The sequence below is a fragment of the Schistocerca nitens genome, chromosome 10 (genome assembly GCF_023898315.1).
Source record: "Schistocerca nitens isolate TAMUIC-IGC-003100 chromosome 10, iqSchNite1.1, whole genome shotgun sequence".
Taxonomy (NCBI): Eukaryota; Metazoa; Arthropoda; class Insecta; order Orthoptera; family Acrididae; genus Schistocerca; species Schistocerca nitens.
Genome location: NC_064623.1, coordinates 166,394,506 through 166,418,432, shown reverse-complemented (window position 1 = coordinate 166,418,432; position 23,927 = coordinate 166,394,506). Strand labels below are relative to the sequence as shown.

The 23,927-nt window shown below is 43.9% G+C and overlaps 1 protein-coding gene across 2 annotated transcripts in view; it reads left to right on the top strand.

Annotated features, from left to right (window-relative positions):
- Window positions 1-3,613: 3,613 nt before the first annotated feature.
- LOC126210383 (uncharacterized) overlaps window positions 3,614-23,927 on the top strand; it is a 242,126-nt gene continuing 221,812 nt past the window's right edge. For both annotated transcript variants that reach the window (XM_049939612.1, XM_049939613.1), the window contains exon 1: window positions 3,614-3,753. The gene's annotated coding sequence lies outside the window, so the exon portion shown is untranslated. The remainder of the gene's footprint in view (window positions 3,754-23,927) is intronic.

The following is a 23,927-nucleotide window of genomic DNA, read 5'->3' as shown; positions in this document are numbered from 1 at the left end:
ATGAAGCGCGCTGCTCTCCGTTGGATCTTCTCCATCCCTTCTATCAACCCTATCTGGTACGGATCACACACTGCTGAGCAGTATTCAAGCAGCGGGCGAACAAGCGTACTGTAACCTACTTCCTTTGTTTTCGGATTGCATTTCCTTAGGATTCTTCCAATAAATCTGCTTTACCAACGATCAACTTCATACGATCATTCCATTTTAAATCACTCCTAATGCGTACTCCCAGATATTTTATGAAATTAACTGCTTCCAGTTGCTGACCTGCTATATAGTAGGTAAATGATAAGGGATCTTCCTTTCTGTGTATTCGCAGCACATTACACTTGTCTACATTGACATTCAATTGCCATTCCCTGCACCATGCGACAATTCGCTGCAGATCCTCCTGCATTTCAGTACAATTTTCCATTGTTGGCTCTGAGCACTATGGGACTCAACTGCTGTGGTCATAAGTCCCCTAGAACTTAGAACTTAAACCTAACTAACCTAAGGACAGCACACAACACCCAGCCATCACGAGGCAGAGAAAATCCCTGACCCCGCCGGGAATCGAACCCGGGAACCCGGGCGTGGGAAGCGAGAACGCTACCGCACGACCACGAGATGCGGGCTTTCCATTGTTACAACCTCTCGATACACAACAGCATCATCCGCAAAAAACCTCAGTGAACTTCCGATGTAATCCACAAGGTCATTCATGCATATTGTAAATAGCAACGGTCCTACGACACTCCCCTGCGGCACACCTGAAATCACTCTTACTTCGTAAGACTTCTCTCCATTGAGAATGACATGCTGCGTTCTGTTATCTAGGAACTCTTCAATACAATCACACAATTGGTCTGATAGTCCATATGCTCTTACTTTGTTCATTAAACGACTGTGGGGAACTGTATCGAACGCCTTGCGGAAGTCAAGAAACACGGCATCTACCTGTGAAACCGTGTCTATGGCCCTCTGAGTCTCGTGGACGAATAGCGCGAGCTGGGTTTCACACGACCGTCTTTTTCGAAACCCATGCTGATTCCTACAGAGTAGATTTCTAGTCTCCAGAAAAGTCATTATACTCGAACAATCTTCCTTCCTCGCCTAAGAGGCCGGAACTAGCACCGTTTCTCGCTGGCGACATTGCCTCCCCAGGTGGAAGAAGTGCCACTGAAGATTCGAAGAGTTATGTGGCTGCTACACGATGGTGGCCCAGCCCACTTTGCCGTTAACGTCCGGAAACATCTCAGTCGTGTCTGCCTTGCTCGATGGTTCGGCACGAGGGGGTCCAGGTGCTTGGGCTACTCGTTCACCTGATCTTAACCCGTGCGATTCCTGGTTACGGGGCCATCTCAAAAGTATCGTTTATGTAGAGCCCATTCCAGATGTGGAGACGCTGGAGCAGCCTATTTATGCTGCCTTTGGCACTGTTCGGATGCAGCCTGGCCAATGTGAACGTGAGAGACAGAAATACTACGGCGCGTACACCCATGCGTTGAGGCACATGGAAACCATTTTCAACACATGCTGTAACTGTGCCTGCATGGTACAGCGCGTATTAGACTGCAGTCTCCGTAACAAAGTACGATTGAATAAATGGTCTCTAGCATGGAAAACACGCATTGCTTGCCATAAGCGCATTAGACTTTCTTTGCTTCGTATCCCTTCATCGATCAGTCCCTAGAGTTTGTACACTGTGGAAAAAATAGCCCTGTATATATTGCATCTACATCTACATACATACTCCGCAATCCACCATACGGTGCGTAGCGGAGGGTACCTCGTACCACAACTAGTATCTTCTCTCCCTGTTCCACTCCCAAACAGAACGAGTGAAAAATAACTTCCTATATGCCTCTGTACGAGCCCTAATCTCTCTTATCTTATCTTTGTGGTCTTTCCGCGAAATATAAGTCGGCGGGAGTAAAATTGTACTGCAGGCAGCCTCAAATGCTAGTTCTCTAAATTTCCTCAGTAGCGATTCACGAAAAGAACACCTCCTTTCCTCTAGAGACTCCCACCCGAGTTCCTGAAGCATTTCCGTAACACTCGCGTGATGATCAAACCTACCAGTAACAAATGTAGCAGCCCGCCTCTGAATAGCTTCTATGTCCTCCCTCAATTCGACCTGGTAGGTATCCCAAACGCTCGAGCAGTACTCAAGAATAGGTCGTATTAGTGTTTTATAAGCGGTCTCCTTTACAGATGAACCACATCTTCCCAAAATTCTACCAATGAACCGAAGACGACTATCCGCCTTCACCACAACTCCCATTGCATGCTTGTCCCACTTCATATCGCTCTGCAATGTTACGCCCAAATATTTAATCGACGTGACTGTGTCCAGCGCTACACTAATAATGGAGTATTCAAACATTACAGGATTCTTTTTCCTATTCATCTGCATTAATTTACATTTATCTATATTTAGAGTTACCTTCCATTCTTTACACCAATCAAAAATCCTGTCCAAGTCATCTTGTATCCTCCTACAGTCACTCAACGACGACACCTTCCCGTACACCACAGCACCATCAGCAAACAGCCGCACATTGCTATCCACCCTATCCAAAAGATCATTTATGTAGATATAAAACAACAGCGGACCTACCACACGTCCCTGGGGCAATCCAGATGATACCCTCACCTCCGATGGACACTCACCATCGAGGACAACGTACTGGGTTCTGCCGGCCGGTGTGGTCGTGCGGTCCTAGGCGCTTCAGTCTAGAACCGCGTTACCGCTACGGTCGTAGGTTCGAATCCTGCCTCGGGCATGGATGTGTGTGATGTCCTTAGGTTGGTTAGGTTTAAGTAGTTCTAAGTTCTAGGGGACTGATGACCACAGATGTTCAGTTCCATAGTGCTCAGAGCCATTTGAACCATTTTTACTGGGTTCTATTACATAAGAAGTCATTCTGTATTCGTGAATCGAATTGTAACTTGGTAGTGGCCTTTGACTTGGAAAGCGCAGTATTTCTTTATCCGCACAATCTCTGGCCTTTCATGTTCCCATTTCGTGTTTGTGTGACATCTAAAGAGGAAAATATATTTTTGTAACCACCCTCTGGATTTTTTCTGTTGGAACACACTGTAAGTATCGTTACTATCACGTAAAATTTAAAATTTCTGTGCCGTATGATGTTAACAAGTGTAAATTATATCTAGTTTATAGCGAAATAAAAGTCAAAACAGATAACCGTCTACATCTTGGTAACAAATGTGTAACGTAATCCGCTAACCACTTGAAGATGAGGGTGTGAACCATCGAAACGCGTTGTGGGAGATAGTAAATGTAACAGATGACTGTTTTTATCTACATGTTACGACGTAAACAGTCGTAGTTTCCATGCCACAGTTAAACAGCGACGCTCAAGGTAAAGATATTGGTACGAACACAGTGCCCTGGATTGCTCGAAAAGTGTCACAGCAAAATCACTAACAAAAGCCAGCAAACGTGAGTGAAATCCCGCGTTCCGCCGAGCAGATACAAGCATGGCGTCGCACATGTGGAGCAACGACAAGCGAGCGGTGTGACGCGGGTCATGGTCGACGGACGGCGTAATAAGCGGAGCTCCGGTGGCGCCGGTTGCATCAAGGACGCCGTCCGCCGGCCCCCACCGTCGCGACGCCGCCTCCCCCTCCCAGCCCCACCCCGCAGACCCTGCCGGACACAGCGGCCGCCGGGAGGGCCCCGCCGGTAGTCGCTCGGCAGCACACCGCCAGCACAGCACACCACCTCGCGACACCGCTCCACAACAGGTAGGCAACCCACCGCGCCTCGCCGTTTCACAGGGTAGCCTGCATCGCAGGCGTAGCTGTCACCTCTGGCCACGTTACAGGTGGACGTTTCATACTAGACCTATCTTTTCCTTTTGCCTTTTCCCGTTTGTCTACGGGGTCATTATTGTTACATAGTGATTTTTGCAGTGTTCGTGACTTTTGATTGCCGGATTCCATTCCCGACGCCACTACTCCCTCCAGGGAACGAATCTGTGTAGCCAGTCTATCTGAATCTAGTGTAGATCTGATGTTAAAGTGTGATAACGCCTTCTAAGTGTTTGTGTAGTGTGTGTATAGGTACTAGCCCGGTATTTACCTAGTATAAAGTAGGAAACCGCCCAAAAACTACATCGAGGCTGGCCAACTCAACAGTCCTCGTCATTAAGCAGCGAGGCAGATTGTCAGGGGTGTCTCGCCTGTTTGTGCCCCAGACGTGGAATCTTTAGCGCTCCCGGGTATCTGAGAGGCTGCTTTTAGTCCTGGATGTACAGTAGTGAAAATAATTATATTTGTGGCTACTCAAGTTGTCAAGACAAAAGTGTTAGAGAGCTGTAGTGACATGAAGATAGCTTCCCATTCATTGCAAAAAATACTAGTGAATGCGAACTGTGTCGACACATTTTGGCTTGATCTTTTTTTCCTCGAGCGTTTCGATACGATTGCCCTTTGGCCTCGCTTGAGTCGGTGAACAGTCATTTTCGTTCTCTTTTGTCACTCCAGTTGCCTTTGTGTTGAATTCGTGATAGACACACAACGAAAATGAGTGTAATACTGAATATATGTCTTGTTTATAAAAAAATTAAAATATGAGATTATGATTCACGCAGGGTGCTTACTGTTGACAATACCCTTAAATGACCTCTCAGCAATCGTCCTTAGACTTCAATTAAGTACTGCCCAGTCTTGTGTACGTTATGTTGTCGACTGATTTGACGATGTGCTTCCTCTATTTCTATCTGCTACTGTCTCTGTATGTATCTACGAGAGCTTTTTTTTTTTTCTTTCTTCCTTTTTTTTTTTTTTTTTTTTTTTCAACGTCCCATAGGTCACGAAAATAAGAAATGTTTTATTTGCAATGTTCAACTACGCCTTGCAGTTACTACTCTACAAAGTTACCACTCTGACTTAGGTACGTGTTGTCATCACCATCAGCATCTGATCAAAAGACTAGCACCAAGCGACCAGTGTACCGGGCGGGAGTTCCATGCGGCTTTTCGCGGATGATGCTGTAGTATACAGAGAAGTTGCAGCATTAGAAAATTGCAGCGAAATGCAGGAAGATCTACAGCGGGTAGGCACTTGGTGCAGGGAGTGGCAACTGACCCTTAACATAGACAAATGTAATGTATTGCGAATACATAGAAAGAAGGATCTTTTATTGTATGATTATATGATAGCGGAAGAAACACTGGTAACAGTTACTTCTGTAAAATATCTGGGAGTATGCGTGCGGAACGATTTGAAGTGGAATGATCATATAAAATTAATTGTTGGTAAGGTGGGTGCCAGCTTGAGATTCATTGGGAGAGTCTTTAGAAAATGTGGTCCATCAACGAGGTGGCTTACAAAACACTCGTTAGGCCTATACTTGAGTATTGCTCGTCAGTGTGGGATCCGTACCGGGTCGGGTTGACGAGGAGATAGAGAAGATCCAAAGAAGAGCGGCGCGTTTCGTCACAGGTTATATGGTAAGCGTGATAGCGTTACGGAGATGTTAAGCAAACTCAAGTGGCAGACTCTGCAAGAGAGGCGCTCTGCATCGCGGTGTAGCTTGCTGTCCAGATTTCGAGAGGGTGCGTTTCTGGATGAGGTATCGAATATATTGCTTCCCCCTACTTATACCTCCCGAGGAGATGACGAATGTAAAATTAGAGAGATTCGAGCGCGCACGGAGGCTTTCCGGCAGTCGTTCTTCCCGCGAACCATACGCGACTGGAACATGAAAGGGAGGTAATGACAGTGGCACGTAAAGTGCCCTCCGCCACACACCGTTGGGTGACTTGCGGAGTATAAATGTAGATGTAGATGTAGATGTAGGACATAGCCACACGACACTTCATTTCACCAACTTACCAATATCCTCGTCACAGACGAACGTTGCCTCTGATATCTGCCAATTTCATACGCTGGTCAGCTCGCTGTCTATGCCAAATTGCTGTCCTAGTAGCCAGTGGTTCGTGTGAGTGAAGAGATGGCAGTCAGAGGGAGCCAAGACCAGGCTGTATGGTGGGTGATCAACACTGCCTATCGGAAACGCTGCAAGAGCGCCGGTAATGCACCTGGAATGGGCGGCCGAACATTGTCATGAAGGAGGAAACAGATGACAGTTACGTCGGTTGCACGAACTCGGGTGGAACCCCTCAGCACGATCTTCACACTTACGTACTCACTGTCCCCTCGGAACTGGGAAGTGCTACGTAACGCGATCGACGGGTGTACTAGAGACACTGCACAAAATACCTGCTCGAAGCTTCATAGCATGTTCACTGTGGTTTTGATTTTTCGACTGACTGGAGGTTGAAGAAAAAATAATCCTCGTACTATACCATGCATGCAATATAATATGTTCCGCCAATCCTACTGTTCTTCCCCAATACCAGGTCAACTGTCCCTGGATGCATTATCAGATGCCTTACTAACGTCTCCCTTCTTGTGGTAGGAGCTCTTCCAAGTTCTTCAGAATGGTTCAAATGGATCTGAGCACTATGAGACTTAACTTCTGAGGTCATCAGTCCCCTAGAACTTATAACTACTTAAACCTAACTAACCTAAGGACATCACTCACATCCATGCCCGAGGCAGGATTCGAACCTGCGACCGTAGCGGTCGCGCGGTCTCAGACTGTAGCGCCTAGAACCGCTCGGCCACACCGGCCGGCCAAGTTCTTCAGCCACCTCTCGATGTTACACTGGGCAACTAATGCACGTCCGTAATCTTACATGGCAAAAGTCAGTGTCCATAAAATTTCAGACAGTGACACAATATAAAATGATGAATAACGGTTTTGTCAGTGTATTCAATGGCTCAGTATTTCATACTGTGATGCGGTCTACAGCCCAGGATAGTTTTATGAAGAGGCGACAAGAAATGTTGAGAAATGTAAGTAAAGCCGAATGTTCCCCAAGGAATACTACCAGGACCAATAGTTAAAATGATGAACGAGCAATTCATCAGCGTGTGATATTCGGTGAATATTTCATTTACGATGCCGTCTACAACCAAGGATGTTTTCATGGACACAGGACATGGAATTTTGAGTATTGAAAGTATTGCCGGGTGTTCTCCAAAGAACAGTATTACGACCATTAATGCATACAGTATACATAAGCAGTATACCAGATGTGCTCGGCAGACTCATGGAACATTTCTTGTCTATGCTGTGTTATGCAGGAAACTATGGTCGTTTGACGATCGTAAGAAAATGCGCAACGACATAATCATAATTTCCACCTGGAATTCTGAATAGCAGCTCTCTTTAAATGTGATTGAAATCCAAAACCAGTTACCTTAGTCAAGGGAAAGGACCCTCCGAACTCCGGTGAGATATTTAGTGGTAAACATCTGAATCTTGGCTCATTATTTTCATATGGGCTGGCAGTGGTGATTCTACAGAAATTCGCAACGACAGATTAGTGGAAGAAGTGAAATAATTCTGCTAGCTACGAAGAGACGTTACACGCGAAGGCTGACGCAAAGGATATCACAAGTAGATTAGTACACTGAAATAAATATTTCTTCAATACAAGAGCTCTACTGGAAGCAGATATTGATATGAAACTGAGGAAGAAGTACCTGAAAGTTCACGTCTGGAGCATGGTATTATATGGAACTGAAATGTGGACCATCGGAAATCCGGACAAGACGAAATGGGAAACATTTGAAATGTGTTACCGAAGGAAGTTAAAAACTAAGTGAACGAAAAAAGTGTGGAGATATAATTGAAAGAATAGCACACACAAGAGAAGACATTTAGGGAGGACTCTTGCCAGAAAAAGAGACAGGTCCGCTGGGCATCTCGTAACGATCCATTCTTTCCGTCGATTTGTGCCACAAATTTCTTTTCTCTCCGAATCGATTTATCCGATCTGTCCATCTAATCTTCAGCACCACATTTCAAAACCTTCTATTCTCTTCTCCTCTGTACCGTCTATCGTCCGAGTTCACTTCCGAACAAGGCTACACTCCAGCAAAATACCTTCAGAAAAGACTCCTACGCACAGGTAGAACTTAATTCTATGAACGGACAATTCGTGTGGCGTAGTGACAATAAACTCTATGCGGAGACCTTCCTCGTGAATCAATAGTCTATATATCTCAGTGTCAAAACCTTATCAAAATTCCTACGACAGTTTCTGAGATCAGCCTTCACATAGACAGAAAAACGCGGTGGGGTACTTCAATTTGCAATACGCACAGAAGAAAAACGAATGTATAGATGTACAGGTTTTGGTAATAATAATTTCATGCGGCTCTCTGGTCTGGGGCTAGTCTTTCTATTGGACACCACTTCGGTGGCTTGCCTGTCCCTAACCTACCTCAATTATCCAACTGGGGAGAGGGGACCTACAGTTTAACGTGGAATGCGAGACACGTGTCAAGTCTCCAAGTTATTTCGAGAAGAATGCGAGATTGAAACAAAAACTGAAAAATCGGTGGTCCGGACGGAATTAAGTCTCACGATTTCTTCGTTTTCAGGCACGCGCTTCAACACTAAACCACACGACCCCACATGGATTCTGGTCAAGCTTCGCAGCACTCTGTAGTTGTGCGATGGCTGTTCACCTCTTTTCCGGCCAGACACCGCCACCTCTGTAGCTGACCAGCAAGTAGCTCCCATCGCTCCCACTCCAAAAGCTAATTAAATATGGGACAGATAACAATACATATATATCACTCTCATCATCACTTAACGGTAATAATTATACACGAAAACCTTCCTCGTGAGTCTATCTGTTAGTGAAACACGTGTCAAAATCTGTAAGGTAGTTCCTGAGATTTGCCTTCATAAACAGACAGAAATTACAGCACGGGCCTTTGTAGTATGTATAGATGGTAAAAAAATGTTTCTCTTTTTCAGAAATGCTTTCCTTGCTATTACAGCTTTGCTGCACACATTCTCCTCACTTCGTCCCTCGTCACTTATTTTACTGCTCATAAATCTCAAATTTCTTCTACCACTTCCAGTTTCTAGTGTCATAACCCAATTCCTACAACGTCAGCTGTTTTAATTCGACTACACTACATTGCACTTCTTCTACATTTGTTAATATTCGTCTTAAAACCTGTTTTGATAGTATTATTAGTCCCGCTCAGCTGAAGTTTCAAGTCCTTTAGTGTCTCTTGTAATGCCATCGGCAAACCTTTTATGTCTACTTTCTGAACTTTAATTCCGCTTTTTCAAATTTCACCTTCGTTCCCTTTACTCTTTGCTCAGTGTAGACAGTAAATAACATTTGGAGTAGCCTAGAGTGCTACTGCCTCCCTTTCATTTCCATCGACTCTTATAACTGCTGTCTGGATCCTGTATAAGTTGCAAATAACATCTCCATCAATGTATTTAATCCCTGCTACCTTAAGAATTTCAAATAATGTGTACCAGGAGGTATTGGTAAAGGCTTTCTCTAAATATTCATACGCTTGAAATGTATTCATGTCTTTTTTCAACCTTTCTTCGCATGTTCCTACGTTTCTCCGGAATCCAAACAGACCTTCCACGTACAAAAATTAAAGTTCGCAACAAGGAAGCCCGTCACCTCTGAAGTACCGTCATTGGAGTCTAACATTAGACGCAGTATCGGAAGACGTAGCCAATATCTAGAATTCTTCAATAACAGGTGAAAATCGAAGCAGGGCTCAAAAAAACTCTCCCATTTCGCAAAGCTTTTCTTCGTTGACACTTATTTTCTCAGGCAAGGGAAGAGTGGTACAGTTTAAAAGTGGGCTGAAGAAATATTCAGTCCGCCCATTTATAAGGCGGCAGGGAAGGGTAGAATATATTTAGCCACGTCCGAGTCTAGTGGATCTCTTTCGAATTAGGCCAGACGTGTGTCGAGTTACCTCTTGGGCAAGCGTCCTGCATTCTGAAGGTTCAAGTTAGCATTCTCTGTTTATAATGTTTCATTTAATAACAAATACCACCGATGAACAGGACTGAAAAGCCGCATGAAACACAGTTTTTATAAATTAATTCAATATTTAAAAGCCTTCCTGCACTGCAGCATTAGGAGAGGAAGGGTTTTGGGCTCATTGCCCCGACGTTCTTTTACCCCCGGGATAGATTGCCGGTACTAATTTTACAGTAGGTTCAGTGGACCTATGACCGTCCTGGAGGGACTGGAACGAGGCAACATCACTGCTCCCTTGCGGTATTGAACACGGCACCTCCAGGTCTGGAGTCTCATACGCTACCCACTAGACCACCATGGATCCTACTTCAATAAAACCTCACTTAACATTCAAAAATTATCAAATGAAGACGTGAAATCTGAAAATGAATCCGTGATCATATTTTTTGGCACTTTATTTTACAGATCCGTCTTGATCACACAAACTTTTACGCTTAACTATTATCTGCTTCGGCTACTGCAATCTTCAGATCATAAAATATTTTGATGTAGTATCAGTGTCAAACTAAACATGTAAGTACATAGTAAGTGCTTACTGTGTACCCACATATTTAGTTTGACGTTTATACTACATCAGAATATTTTATGATCTGAAGATGGCAGTAGCCGAAACAGGTAATAGTGAAGTGTAAAAGTTTGTGTGATCAGGACGGACCTGTAAAATAAAATCCAAAAATTAAACATTTCAATTTCACGTGTTTTGCTAAGTTTCTAGTTTACAACAATGTCAGATGGTGGCAACGAAGTACGCGATGTAAAAACCACCATAGCAACTACTTCAATAAAACCACTTTAAAAAATTAAAAATATTTGAAAAATCGCTTCGCCTGTCCGAGAATGCTTCACGGATGGACTGAAACTTCCATATATCCCAGTGCTTGCTTTCCATATTGGTCGCACAATTATGTGATTGTCTCACAGTGAGGGACTTATTTAATTTTCTCCTCAGGTTGTCTTGTCTTTGGCGTGAAATACATTAGTGCAGTGTCTGTATCTGACAGGGTCTTTAAAGTTAGGGGCAAAGTTCCTTCGAACATATATGGATACCCAAACAACAGACACTGATGACGATTTCTATCCATTTTGGAACATGAAATGTATTCGCAAATTGTGAACACGGTACTACCACAGCTATACAATTTACTGTAAGCAAAAGAAAATTTGTGCTGGAGATGCATGAATGTACGAGGGAACATTGCATCGGACTTACAGACGCTGTCAAACACAGACAGTGCACTAATGTATTTCTCAAGACTCGCTTAGCCACAAGCTTTCCAACCACATATAGTGAGAAGGGAATATAATAAAGTCGAACATAAGATATAAGGTGCCGAATCTGTTACTATCGTCGTCATATTCTGATCGAATCTTCAGGAGGTTCGACAAGACATGACACTATTTGAATTTTTGAAGTTATTAGCACCTGGGGAAGGAGAGAGTCAGGGTTGTAACCTCTGCTTGACATTATTTAATCTGTACTTACAGCAACCAGTAAAGGAAACAAGGAGAATCTTGGAAAATCAAGTAAAGTTCAGGGAAAATAAACAGAAATGCTTAAAGTTTGCCAGTGAAGTTTTAGTTTTGTCAGTGGTGGGAAAGCACATACACCTGCTGAACGCAACAGATAACATCTCGAAATGGATTATAAAATGAACATTGACAAAGTGAAAACATTGGATATGGAGTGTATTGGAATTAAATGAGAGCAGAGGCATTTATATTAGGAAATGAGTCACTAAAAGTAGCAAATGAGTTTTGCTATTTTGACAGCAAAGTAACTGATTGTCGAAATGAACAGAATTACAGTTTCGAGTGGCAACAGCACAAAAAGCAATTTTTAACACTGAAATCGTATTTTTAGGTCTTTTCTGGGGACATTTGTATGGAGAGTAACATTGTACGGAAGCGAAATGTGGACGAAAACAGTTCAGACAGGATAAGAACAGAGGTTTTTGAAATATCCTGTTCAGAAGAGTGCTGAATATTAGATGGGTAGACTGAATAACTAATGAAGAAGTACTGAACTGAATTAGAAAAGAAATTGGTGTTAGGAGGTGACTAAAAGAAGGTATCAGTTGATAGGACACATTTCCTCAGGCAGCAAGGAATCAAATGTATGGTAATGGAGGGAAGCGTGGAGTGTAAAAATTGTTTTGAAGGTCTAGGCATGAATACAATGAGCAGGTTCTAGCAGTTATGCAGAGGAGTTTCCATAGGACAACTAGTGTGGGAAGTTGCAACAAACCACTCTTCGAATAATAATAACAACAACCTCCTCTGCTGCTAAGACACACACAGCTCTACGCCCTCCACAACTGCCATTCCCCCCTCCCCCCCCCCCAGGCCCACCCCCATTCATGCTACCTTGCCACGCCGCTCCATTGCTCCCCTATATCAAGCACAGTTCGTGTCAGCTCCTGTTTTGTATCTACATTAATACGCAGCCAAAACTATGGTATTTGCCGAACGGCTCTTTATGTACCGTTACGAAACTGCACCTTCAATGTTCCTTTCTCAAACGATAACGATGGGAGCAACGAGCCTTGGTTAGCCTCCGTATGACAAAAAAATTCTGTCACTGTTGTATACATAGTTCCGTGTAGTCAGCGCGTACACAACTTTCCCACTTGAGGGCGCCCCACTAAGCACAACAGTGCAGGCGCAGCGCTCGTCTGTCTCCGCACTACGAGATGGCGCTGCCTTAGAGACGGACCAAATTCTGCTTCCGCCGATCCGCGTATTAATATGTAACGCAGCCAATGAGATTGCTGCTAACGTAGAACCTTTTCTCCTCGCGGATGATACTCGCGCAGTGATACCTGAACGTGCGAGGAATTACAATGAGTGTACAGACCTCCGATTAGTCAGTCTGCATTTGTCTGCACCAGTCTGTACCAGTCCGCATTAATCTGTACCAGTCTATAGTCAAGTTTCAGTCTGCGCCTAATAAAATTACCATATTCCTGTACATAGCCAAGGAGATAAATGAATAGACACTTTGTCAAGTATCAGAGATATGTCAGAATAAGATTAACGTACCAAGACCAAAGGAACTTGAAATTGTCAATTGTAAACAGCATCCAGAATCAAGTTACCTAATGTCTATGCTTTTTATTATTTTAATACATGTGTGTGAAAATTAATCAAGTCCTGTTTAAAGTTGGTCACCATCAATCTGCTACTCTAATCGTGCAAGTGGCGTTTCTATCGTCTGGCCTTACGGCAGAAGATAAACACACCACGATAAGACCACGAGACATATTGCTGACACTCGCCTACTTCGTTAGAGCGACAAGTCAAATAATCTGATGGTGTGTGTACCGAAGGTTTTACAGTACAGTCACTTTCTCGTCGTGATCATTTCGAGAGACTTACCTGCCAACGTCTTCTTGGAACGCATGCTGTCGGTCTCCTTGATCCACAAAGCCTCTCTGCCACTGCAGTTTGTTGAGCATTTCCGTGATGCTCTGGCGCTTCGCGTGACGTAGGCCGCCGATCGCCTCTGGCTCCTCCTCTCTATGCTGTAAGCGGCCCACACTGACGGGCGCCGCTCGAGAACCGCTCGGACGAGGTCTCATTTACGCTATCTTCTTTGTTGGTAACTTGGATATGGACACAGTAGAGTTGAAACAAGAATGTCTATTACAGGGGATAAGACATATACACGTCTAGTAAATCTCAGATACGTGCATTCTCTTCCTGCAACTAGTGTGGGCGTTCTCCTGTAATTCTCTCTGCAGAAGAGCCAACACCGTATTGCTAGAGGAGACCGAAATGCACGCGTTTAATTACACGTAGAATGGCGTGAGGTCTGGAACAGGTCAGAGAAATGAGAACTTAGAAAAACGGACGCAGTTGCTGTAATACTTAACTTTAATCCATAATTGTAGAACATCGGTCTGACGGTACAGGCATCACAAGGTAAATATCTATTGATAATGGCGCCTTGCTAGGTCGTAGCAAATGACGTAGCTAAAGGCTATGCTAACTATCGTCTCGGCAAATGAGAGCGTATTTGTCAGTGTAGCATCGCTAGCAAAGTCGGCTGTACAACTGGGGCGAGTGCTAGGAAGTCTCTCTAGACCTGCCGTGTGGTGGCGCTCGGTCTGCAGTCACTGACAGTGGCGACACGCGGGTCCGGCGTATACTAATGGACCGCGACCGATTTAAAGGCTACCACCTAGCAAGTGTGGTGTCTGGCGGTGACACCACACTCTCCGGACAAGAACTAGATATTTAAGGTTGACTGAAGGTAACCATGTTCCCAGTACAGATATTTTGGGAATCTTTGCATTGTTCTCAGGGAACCGTGTTGGATTAGTTCAAAGAACTCATATCGGTGATGGATTGTACAACAATTTTAGTGCTTCCGTTTTTTATTTCCCCATCCCCTCCCACCGTCGCACACCCAACTCATTAGTCAGATGTCAGATGCGACTTAACATAGGTTCCTTTCCTGTGCCGACTTCATCTCATAGTAGCACTTTCACCCAATGTCCTCAATTTATTTGTTGTACATAAGAGAAACCAGTACCTAGGTATGCAGGCAGTTATTTTTGCTTTGCTTCCGATGCGAATGCAGTATGTCCGAGAGGGACACTTCCCGCACCCATTCATTGCAGTTGTTCACGCCATTTACTTGTCAATGTAGGACGCAGTGGAACTAATTTTCTGTGGCACCTTGCCGTTTAAGAACAAAATGTTGTTCTCACACAGACCTGTTGGGTAATTGTTATTCGAGGTAACGTGAGCGGCTACCTCTTTGATTTTCTCCATTTTTAGCCAATACATATGCATATAATCTCTCGACTAATATTGTTTCTGATACTCGGTAATCCGTTACAACATGTAACTATTACGAAAAATTTTTTAAACACGAAGTTTTTCATAAAGAGAGAGTGGGTCTAAAGGAAGCAATAAATAAATATAATTATAAATTACGTCCCCTGTGTGTCTATTGAATCTATAACAAGGAATATTCCGGCGAATATTCTCTCTCTTTCCATATGCGAATGGAATTCGACAGGGAGTAATACATGAGTGAAGGAAACTCGCCATCCATCCACTCTGCTGTGTATTTCGGAATACAGACACACGCGGTTGCGGCCTCTCTATTGCTCTCGGAACGCAGCCCAGAATATTAAATAGAGCGTTGATCCTGCTTGTATACTATAGTTCAATTGTAAAATAATGTTGAGTTGACGAATGTATGCAACTGAATAAATGCTTTTCGTAATTTGTTTGAATCTACTCTTTTACATACAGCTGCAACACAAAAATAATTTTTACGTTGCTACCATCAAACTGAAGATCGGTTTCGTTTTTGTAATTATGCTCCGGTGTTTATTCACAGATTTAGTATGACTAGATATGTTTTCAACGTTCTCTTCGCCAAATGCTGCCTATGGAATGCAACTTACGCACTTTTATATTTACTAAGCCTTACTTACAAGTATAACTGGTAAGAACTTACATTGTTTTAAGAAAATTATAATTAACAGCTTTTAAATATTTTTGAAAAATCATAATGATGCAGCTCCGAGACACAGTGCAGTATGTATATTCTGACATGCAGCTACTGTCCTTCATTATAATTTTCGTCAAAAAGTTAGTTATTTTTAAGTTTATCTCTAGTTCAACACGTTTTTATTATGTAGCTTTTTTATCTGTCTGTCAGTTCGGTGCAAATTTTGCAGTTAGTTAAACTAACTTCCAGATGCACTAGAAACTTGAAACATTGAACACACCTCAGAAAATGAATACGCAATATTAACTACTTCTGGAGTCTGCTGTGTGGCAGAGATTACTTTGTGTACAACTAGCATTACCCTCTTTTGCCTGTTCCAGTAGCGAATGGTTCACGGGAAGAACGACTGCTCGTAGGCCACCGTCTGAGTCTTCACAGCCTTTTAGACCAATAAAGATATCCTGAAAATTTGTGACTGTGAATTTCTAATAGCCATAATAATGCCTGTAACATTTAGAACGAAAAAAAGGTGGGGCACATCCAACAGATAACAGTAAGGAGGTGAACCCCAGTCAAGCATCAATTGTCTATTGCAGGTGCACCACGTTCTTTTGTAGCTAGTAAAAATTCAAAATCAAAGTTCCCAGGTCTGTCTGTATCGGGTTGGGGATCTATATAGGTGTAGGAGCACTTATTTTATACTTTTCACTCTGATTTAAAGACGTGGTGTATTAAAACTAATTTTTTATTTAAATCATTGTTTATACTACATTCTGGAGAGTGCCAATTTATTGCCGAAATCAATATTGACTGTATTGCGTCATTACGTCTAAAATAAAAGGGAGTATTAAATGTTTATACCTATTTTATTTGTAGCTGGTTTTTGCATTGTAGGCGAGATTTTTTGCATAGTAACCCTGCCTGAATGTTGTTGTTGTGGTCTTCAGTCCTGAGACTGGTTTCATGCAGCTCTCCATGCTACTCTATCCTCTGCAAGCTTCTTCATCTCCCAGTACCTACTGCAACCTACATCCTTCTGAATCTGCTTAGTGTATTCATCTCTTGGTCTCCCTCTACGATTTTTACCCTCCACGCTGCCCACCAATACTAAATTGGTGATCCCTTGATGCCTCAGAACATGTCCTACCAACCGACCTGCCTGAATATAGACATACATTGATGTAGTTTTATAAATTCAGACGAGTCACTTGATAGTGATATGTGTCGGATAGTGAGACGAGACAAGGAACAAAATATATCAGTAAAATATTGAAAATATTGCATTATCTTATTGTTGGACAATTTGCCTTTTAGATTGTTCGTCTAAATAAGTTTCACCAATAATGCGGCTGAATAGGAAAATAAAAGAAAACATAAAAACGACAAGTAAACTAGCTTTGTGTGCAATACTTGCAATTCCCCAGTGCTCGGCGCAAGCGTTGTATGCGATGGCCCAAGAAACCAGCACCGTGAAATCCAGGAAGTACAGTAAGACTGCATTTCCCCTTCAACTGTGGCCTGAAGTGTTAAAAAATGGTTCAAATGGCTGTGAGCACTATGGGACTTAACATCTATGGTCATCAGTCCCCTAGAACGTAGAATGACTTAAACCTAACTAACCTAAGGACACCACACACATCCATGCCCGAGGCGGGATTTGAACCTGCGACCGTAGCGGTCACGCGGTTCCAGACTGAAGGTAATAGTCCGCACGGCCACACTGGCCGGCACCTGAAGTGTGACACCTGAGACTGTACGTACAACAAACGTTGTTGGTGCTCGCTTTGGTCGGAATCCCACGACTGTCTTGCCAATACGGAATCTATGAGTTCGGGGAGGGGGGAGGGGGGAGGGGGGAGGCAGACATTAGTCAACAGGTTGTAGAATTTCTCAGGTCACACGCGACTAGCGCCCGAGAGGTCAGATTTGTTCGCTCGACCGTGAGGGATAGTACAGTCACGTAACGTTCTTTCACCATGAAATGGCCTTGCTTGTGACACGACACGTATCTACAAGGACAGCGCGAATACGTCTGTAGCACCATTTTTTTTATTAAATAGAGGTGGAGCCCCTCCACGCCCACACCGGCATGATGGCCAACACAAAAGGTCTACTGCCATCTCTGCATAAGGGTTAGTATTCACTGAAGTGAGGTGTCGCAGGATGTGGGTACTGCGATGTTTGCGTACGTCTGGTTAGGATTAACCATTAATACGCGCTCATCTGGAGATAGATTGGTCGAAATCTGACGAAGGGTAGCGGTTTGAAGGGCAGAGGAAAAAAAGTGCCAAAGCAAGCGCCAAGGGAAAAAAACCTCTGCGAAAGTTAGGTCGGGCGGCAAGAGCAGTAGCGGTTGTCTTGCTACCTGCGATAGGTTGTGCAAGGATAGACTTTTTTAGTAGTGGGTATCATGCGTGTCGATACCTTGACGTTGTGCGTTTGTGCTGCTCGCCGGCTGGCGCTGGGTGCTGGTACAGAGTCCTCGTTCAGCGTCCTGCAACCTGCAACAGTTAGGTTTGTTATCGGTCTTGTGTCCGGTAGGTCATATACCGGAGGCACAGTGTGAGGGAGTGTTGGCAGATTGTTCGTGCGTCTGTGGGCGAGCTCGTCGGTGTCCCTGCTGTGGCCTGTTGGTCGGCTCTAATAGCAGCTGGTAGTTGCCAGTCAGTGTTGCTGATATGCAGGGGCTTACCGACGTTTGTCGCTGTTTGCGTATGTTAGTTTATCATAGGTGGCTATGCCCTAGCTAGCAGTGTCTTTGGCCGCTTGTGTTTCCACCTGTGGTTGTGATCGTAGTTTCCCAGAGTGAGGATGAAAGGATTGTTCGAGTGTCTCGAGTTCCTGTATAGTGGTGTGGCGTGTTTCTTGAATACTTCCTTGAGGGTATCAAGGCGGTATTCATGGTGAAGATCCACGGTGCGTGTGTAGCGTGGAGCATTGCTAATGATTCGTAGCACCTTGTTCTGTATGATCTGCAGGCGGCGCAGTCGTGTGGGAGCTGCATATCCCCAGACGGGAGCTGCGTACGTCATCAGAGGTCTTATCAGTGTCGTGTATAAGGACCTCGACACCCTCCTATTCAGTGTGCTTTCCCTGTTGAGCATTGGGTAGAGCTGTTTGAGCCTCGCGTGCGCTCGGTTGGCAACGTATTCGATGTGGTCCCCCCATGTAAGTTTCCGGTCCAGCCAGACACCAAGGTATCTGACTTTCTCTCGGAAACGTGTTGGGCGTGTATGTAGTGTTATCGGTCTGCAGTGTTGGTGTTTGCGCAGTAGTTTCGGTCTGCGTGTGAACAGAACTGCTTCGCACTTGTCGACGTTTACTTTATCTGTAGCACCAGGGACTGTCTGCTGTCAGGACGAAGATCACCGTTGCGGCTTCCCTTCACGCGGCACCAAAGATGCAATGACAGCGGTGCGTCGATCAACAACACTGCACACAGGAACGGTACCACGTTGACTTCACTGACTCATTCCAGTTCCGAATACAGCATCGCGAAGGACGCATCCATGCGTGGAGGCACGGAGAAGAATGAACGTAGCGAGACAGCATTCGTCACGGTCATACAGGCCATCATTTAGTCCGCTGCTACAGTGCGCCATTGGACACACCACATAATCTCCTTTAGATGTGATTTCTGATAATTCTGACAGCACTCGTTTTATTTATGAGAAGGGCGAGACTGTGCTCCGCGTTCAAGGTTTCCGAGACGATCTGTGACGAGATAATGTCAGGCAGCATGTTGCCTGTTCTGTCCTGACCTACCTCAACGCAGAGGGTGTTCAATCGTTGCCCTGGACGGCACGTTCTCCACAACCACCGATAACTTCTCGTCACGGATTGCTGGCAGAGTGAAGTACCGCGGCTCACCAGCCACTGCAATCGACCAGCTCCGGCGTACAATTGAACCAGCACGGAATGGCGTACCCGTTTCTCTCATCCAAACTCGGTTCGACTCGATGGCCAACCTTGTTAGTGCCATTGTTGCTGCTAGTAGGGGCAGTCCTGTGTGCTACATATCGGACTCCATACTTTAATAAGACCGACAAATGGCAGGGACGGGACCCTGACTGAAAATGGAGAAAAAAAAGACGTATGAATCCACAACTGGACAGTGTGCATACAACGACAGCAAATCATTCCGGAACATCCACGTCACAACAGATGATCGAAGCGGCCTCCTTGGGTTTGGAGGTGATAGTGATAGCAGCGGTTGTCACACAGGTTGCACATAATTGGACTTCGGCTTACACGATGTTGGCGGGGCACTTGCCTGGAGCTTGTGCTACGATTCGCCTCGATATCCTGTAAAGCCCATTCCTCCAGATCTGGTGTATGCCCAGTGCACCAGCTCCCTGCACGTTCGTCTGTCTGAAAGTGCCGGCCGGTGTGGCCGAGCGGTTCTAGGCGCTTCAGTCTAGAACCACGCGACTGCTACGTTCGCAGGTTCGAATCCTGCCCCAGGCATGGATGTGTGTGATGTCCTTAGGTTAGTTAGGTTTAAGGGGCTCCGGAACGCCCTATACTTGCAATGTTAAAATAACGCTTATAAATTACATCTTTCCTCACAAAGTATTTGAGGTAGGAAGTTGAACTTTTTACAGATTATTTATTGGAATATGGGCTGCAACTTAACACAGGGATTTTACAAAATTTTAGTTCAGTTATTAAAGATGATTTTTTTTCAATTGTAATAAAAATTCACAACATTTTTTTGCAATTTTTTATTTATATATTCAAAAATACACAGTTTTTTGGAAAAAGGCTGTGTTACATTATGCAGAATGTACTGTGTAATATTTACTGAAAGTTTGAAACAAATATGTTTGGTAGATCCTTAGAAAACATGTAATTCGTATGAGAAAATAAAAGTTTTGGGAATCGAGCGACAAAGATTGGATTAGCTTTTTAGTGCATTCCAGGTCCATAGGATGGATTATCTTCATCCTCTGCAAACTCCTCCTCCAGCTTCCTCTTGTTCCTCCTCCTGTTTACTCTTGCTTGTATTTCTAGACTCTTTACAGCCCTGTCTGCAGCCCGAAGGCGTTCCTTGTCTAAAGCAAGCATCGCTCGTACCATGTTAGAACCTATCTTCATTCCCATATTTCTAAATACCTTGGCTTTCCAACATTTCTCCTTTTCTTAAAAGCCTTCAGACGATTTCTAATAACTTTACTTTTACTCATTATTATACTTCAACAAAACAGAGACTCAAGAAACAGAATTAATTACGAATATTTCCGAGATAACGACAGAGTAAATAAACATGAAACAATCGACAATCACACCAGCGATATATATTGAACCATCACAGGTTAGCCACAATACATACTTTATCTCACATCACTAAAATGTACCTGATGAACACGGACGGTAATAATAACACCATTTGACAGCAGTTTAACAGCGCCACAGTGGATCACGCCCATGTAGAACACATTTCAAAAAAAATTTAAAAATAGTTGTAGTCTTCGGAATTGAATAAATTATATACCTATTAAAAGGTAATAGTCTGCAGATTCAGAAAACGCAAAAAAGTAAAAATTGAACTTTTCATGATTTTGAGCCTTTCCGGAGCCCCTTAAGTAGTTCTAAGTTCTAGGGGACTGATGACCTCACTCGGCTTGTTCGCGACATGAAATGAATACCGCACCATTCTGCTGCTTACAGTACGCTGCGCCAATGACACAGCGTGCAACACACAGGGAGCACACGGCACGTGGTGAGAGGAACAGTCATTTGTCAGCATCCTCTACCGTGGCAACGATGCATTTCCGGGCACACGTTCATAGGACTTTCCTTCCTCCATGGCCAGCCAGTAATCCGTCCCTGCAGTTTGTCGGTTTTATTAACGTTCACGCTGGTGATGCTGAAGGAATTAGATTACGAAATGAGACACTTAAAGTAGTATAGGATGTTTGCTTGTTGGGAAGCAAAATAACTGATGATGGTCGAAGTAGAGAGGATATAAAATGTAGACTGCCAATGGCAAGGAAAGCGTTTCTGAAGAAGAGAAATTTGTTAACATCGAGTATTGATTTAAGTGTCAGGAAGTCGTTTCTAAAAGTATTTGTATGGAGTGTGGCCATGTATGGAAGTGAAACATGGACGATAAATAGTGTGGACAAGAAGAAAAAAATGGTTCAAATGGCTCTGAGCACTATGGGATTCAACGTCTGTGGTCATCAGTCCCCTAGAACTTAGAACTACGTAAACCTAACTAACCAAAGGACATCACACACATCCATGCCCGAGGCAGGATTCGGACAAGAAGAGAATAGAAGCTTTCGAAATGTGGTGCTACAGAAGAATACTGAAGATTAGATGGGTAGATCACATAACTAATGAGGAGGTATTGAATAGAATTGGGGAGAAGGGGAGTTTCTGGCACAACTTGATTAGAAGAAGGGATCGGTTGGTAGGACATGTTCTGAGACACCAATTTAGTACTGGAGTGGAGTGGGGGGTAAAAATCGTAGAGGGAGACCAAGAGATGAATACACTAAACAGATTCAGAAGGATGTAGGCGGAAGTAGGTACTGGGAGATGAAGAAGCTTGCACAGGATAGAGTAGCATTGAGAGCTGCATCAAACCAGTCTCAGAACTGAAGACCACAACAACAACAACCCGGTATATAGACGAATCACCTACAGACTTCCGTACCGTATCCGGTCAAAGAGCAAAATTTCGTTGTTTGTTGCCGATCTTGGAATATTAACGGCGAGCAATGTCATTTCCAGTCTCCGCAGCTGAGTGCTCAGCGCAACTTACTGCAGCGTGAAGGGCCTATGTTCGATTCTCGGTAGTGTGAGAGATTTTTCCTTCGTGTGAGGACTGCTACGGGGTGCACTCGAGCTCGTAGGTCGGTTGAGGAGCCTGCTTGAATGAAAAGTAGCGGCTCCCGGTCACGAAAACTGAGAACCGTTACGAGATTCTGTCAGCTCCTGTACTGCACTTACCAGCTCAGTTAGCACCACGTCTACCTATAATCTCATAGATCCTTCGAACAAAAAACCTGGCCAGTAGCTGTGGTGGGGAAGGTGTCGTCGTTGAGTGACTGTAGGAGGATACAAGATGACTTGGACAGGATTTGTGATTGGTGTAAAAATGGCAGCTAACTCTAAATATAGATAAATGTAAATTAATGCAGATGAATAGGAACAAGAATCCTGTAATGTTTGAATACTCCATTAGTAGTGTAGCGCTTGACACAGTCACGTCGATTAAATATTTGGGCGTAACATTGCAGAGCGATATGAAGTGGGACAAGCATGTAATGGCAGTTGTGGGGAAGGCGGATAGTCGTCTTCGGTTCATTGGTAGAATTTTGGGAAGATGTAGTTCATCTGTAAAGGAGACCGCTTATAAAACACTAAAGCATTTGGGATCCCTATCACGTCGGATTGAGGGAGGACATAGGGGCAAATCAGAGGTGGGCTGCTAGATTTGTTACTGGTAGGTTTGATCATCACGCAAGTGTTACGGAAATGTTTCAGGAACTCGGGTGGGAGTCTCTAGAGGAAAGGAGGCATTCTTTTCGTGAATCACTACTCAGGAAATTTAGAGAACCAGCATTTGAGTCTGACTGCAGTACAATTTTACTGCCGCCAACTTACATTTCGCGGAAAGACCTCAAAGATAAGATAAGAGAGATTAGGGCTCGTACAGAGGCATATAGGCAGTCATTTTTCGTTCCTTCTCTTTGGGAGTGAATCAGGGAGAGAACATACTAGTTGTGGTACGAGGTATCCTCCACCACGCACCGTATGGTGGATTCCGGAGTATGTATGTAGATGTAGATGTAGATTTAGAAAGCACAGGAAACACCGGTCTGCAGGAGGGGTAGTAGAAGTGACCAACAAAACTACCGCCCAGTGTCTTTGACCAGGGAAGCGTGCTGGGACCCTTGCTGTTCATGTAGCATATTAATGGCCCTACAAACAATATTAACAGCAACCTCAGACTTTTTTTGCAGATGATGCAGTTATCTGTAATGAAGTAAAGAAGCTTCATAAATATTCAGTCAGATCTTAATAAGATTTCAAAGCGGTGCAAAGACTGGCAACTTGCTTTAAATGTTCAGAAATGTAAAACTGTGCACTTCAGAAAACGAAAGAACGCAGTATCCTATGCCTGTAATATCAATGAGTCACACTTGCAATCGGTCAACTCGTACATAGGGACTGTGAGGATAAGATTAGAGTAATTACTGCACGCACGGAGGCATTCAGACAATCATTCTTCGCACACTTCATACGTGAATCGAACAGGAGGAAACCCTAATAACTGGTACAATGCGACGTACCTCTGCCATGCTTGGTTGGCAGAGTATTGATATACCAGGTGATCAAAAAGACAGTATAAATTTGAAAACTGAATAAATCACGGAATAATGTAGATAGAGAGGTACAAATTGACGCACATGCTTGGAATGACATGGGGTTTTCTTAGAACCAAAAGAAATACTACAGTTCAAAAAATGTCCGACAGATGGCGCTTCATCTGATCAGAAGAGCAATAATTAGCATAACAAAGTAAGACAAAGCAAAGATGATGTTCT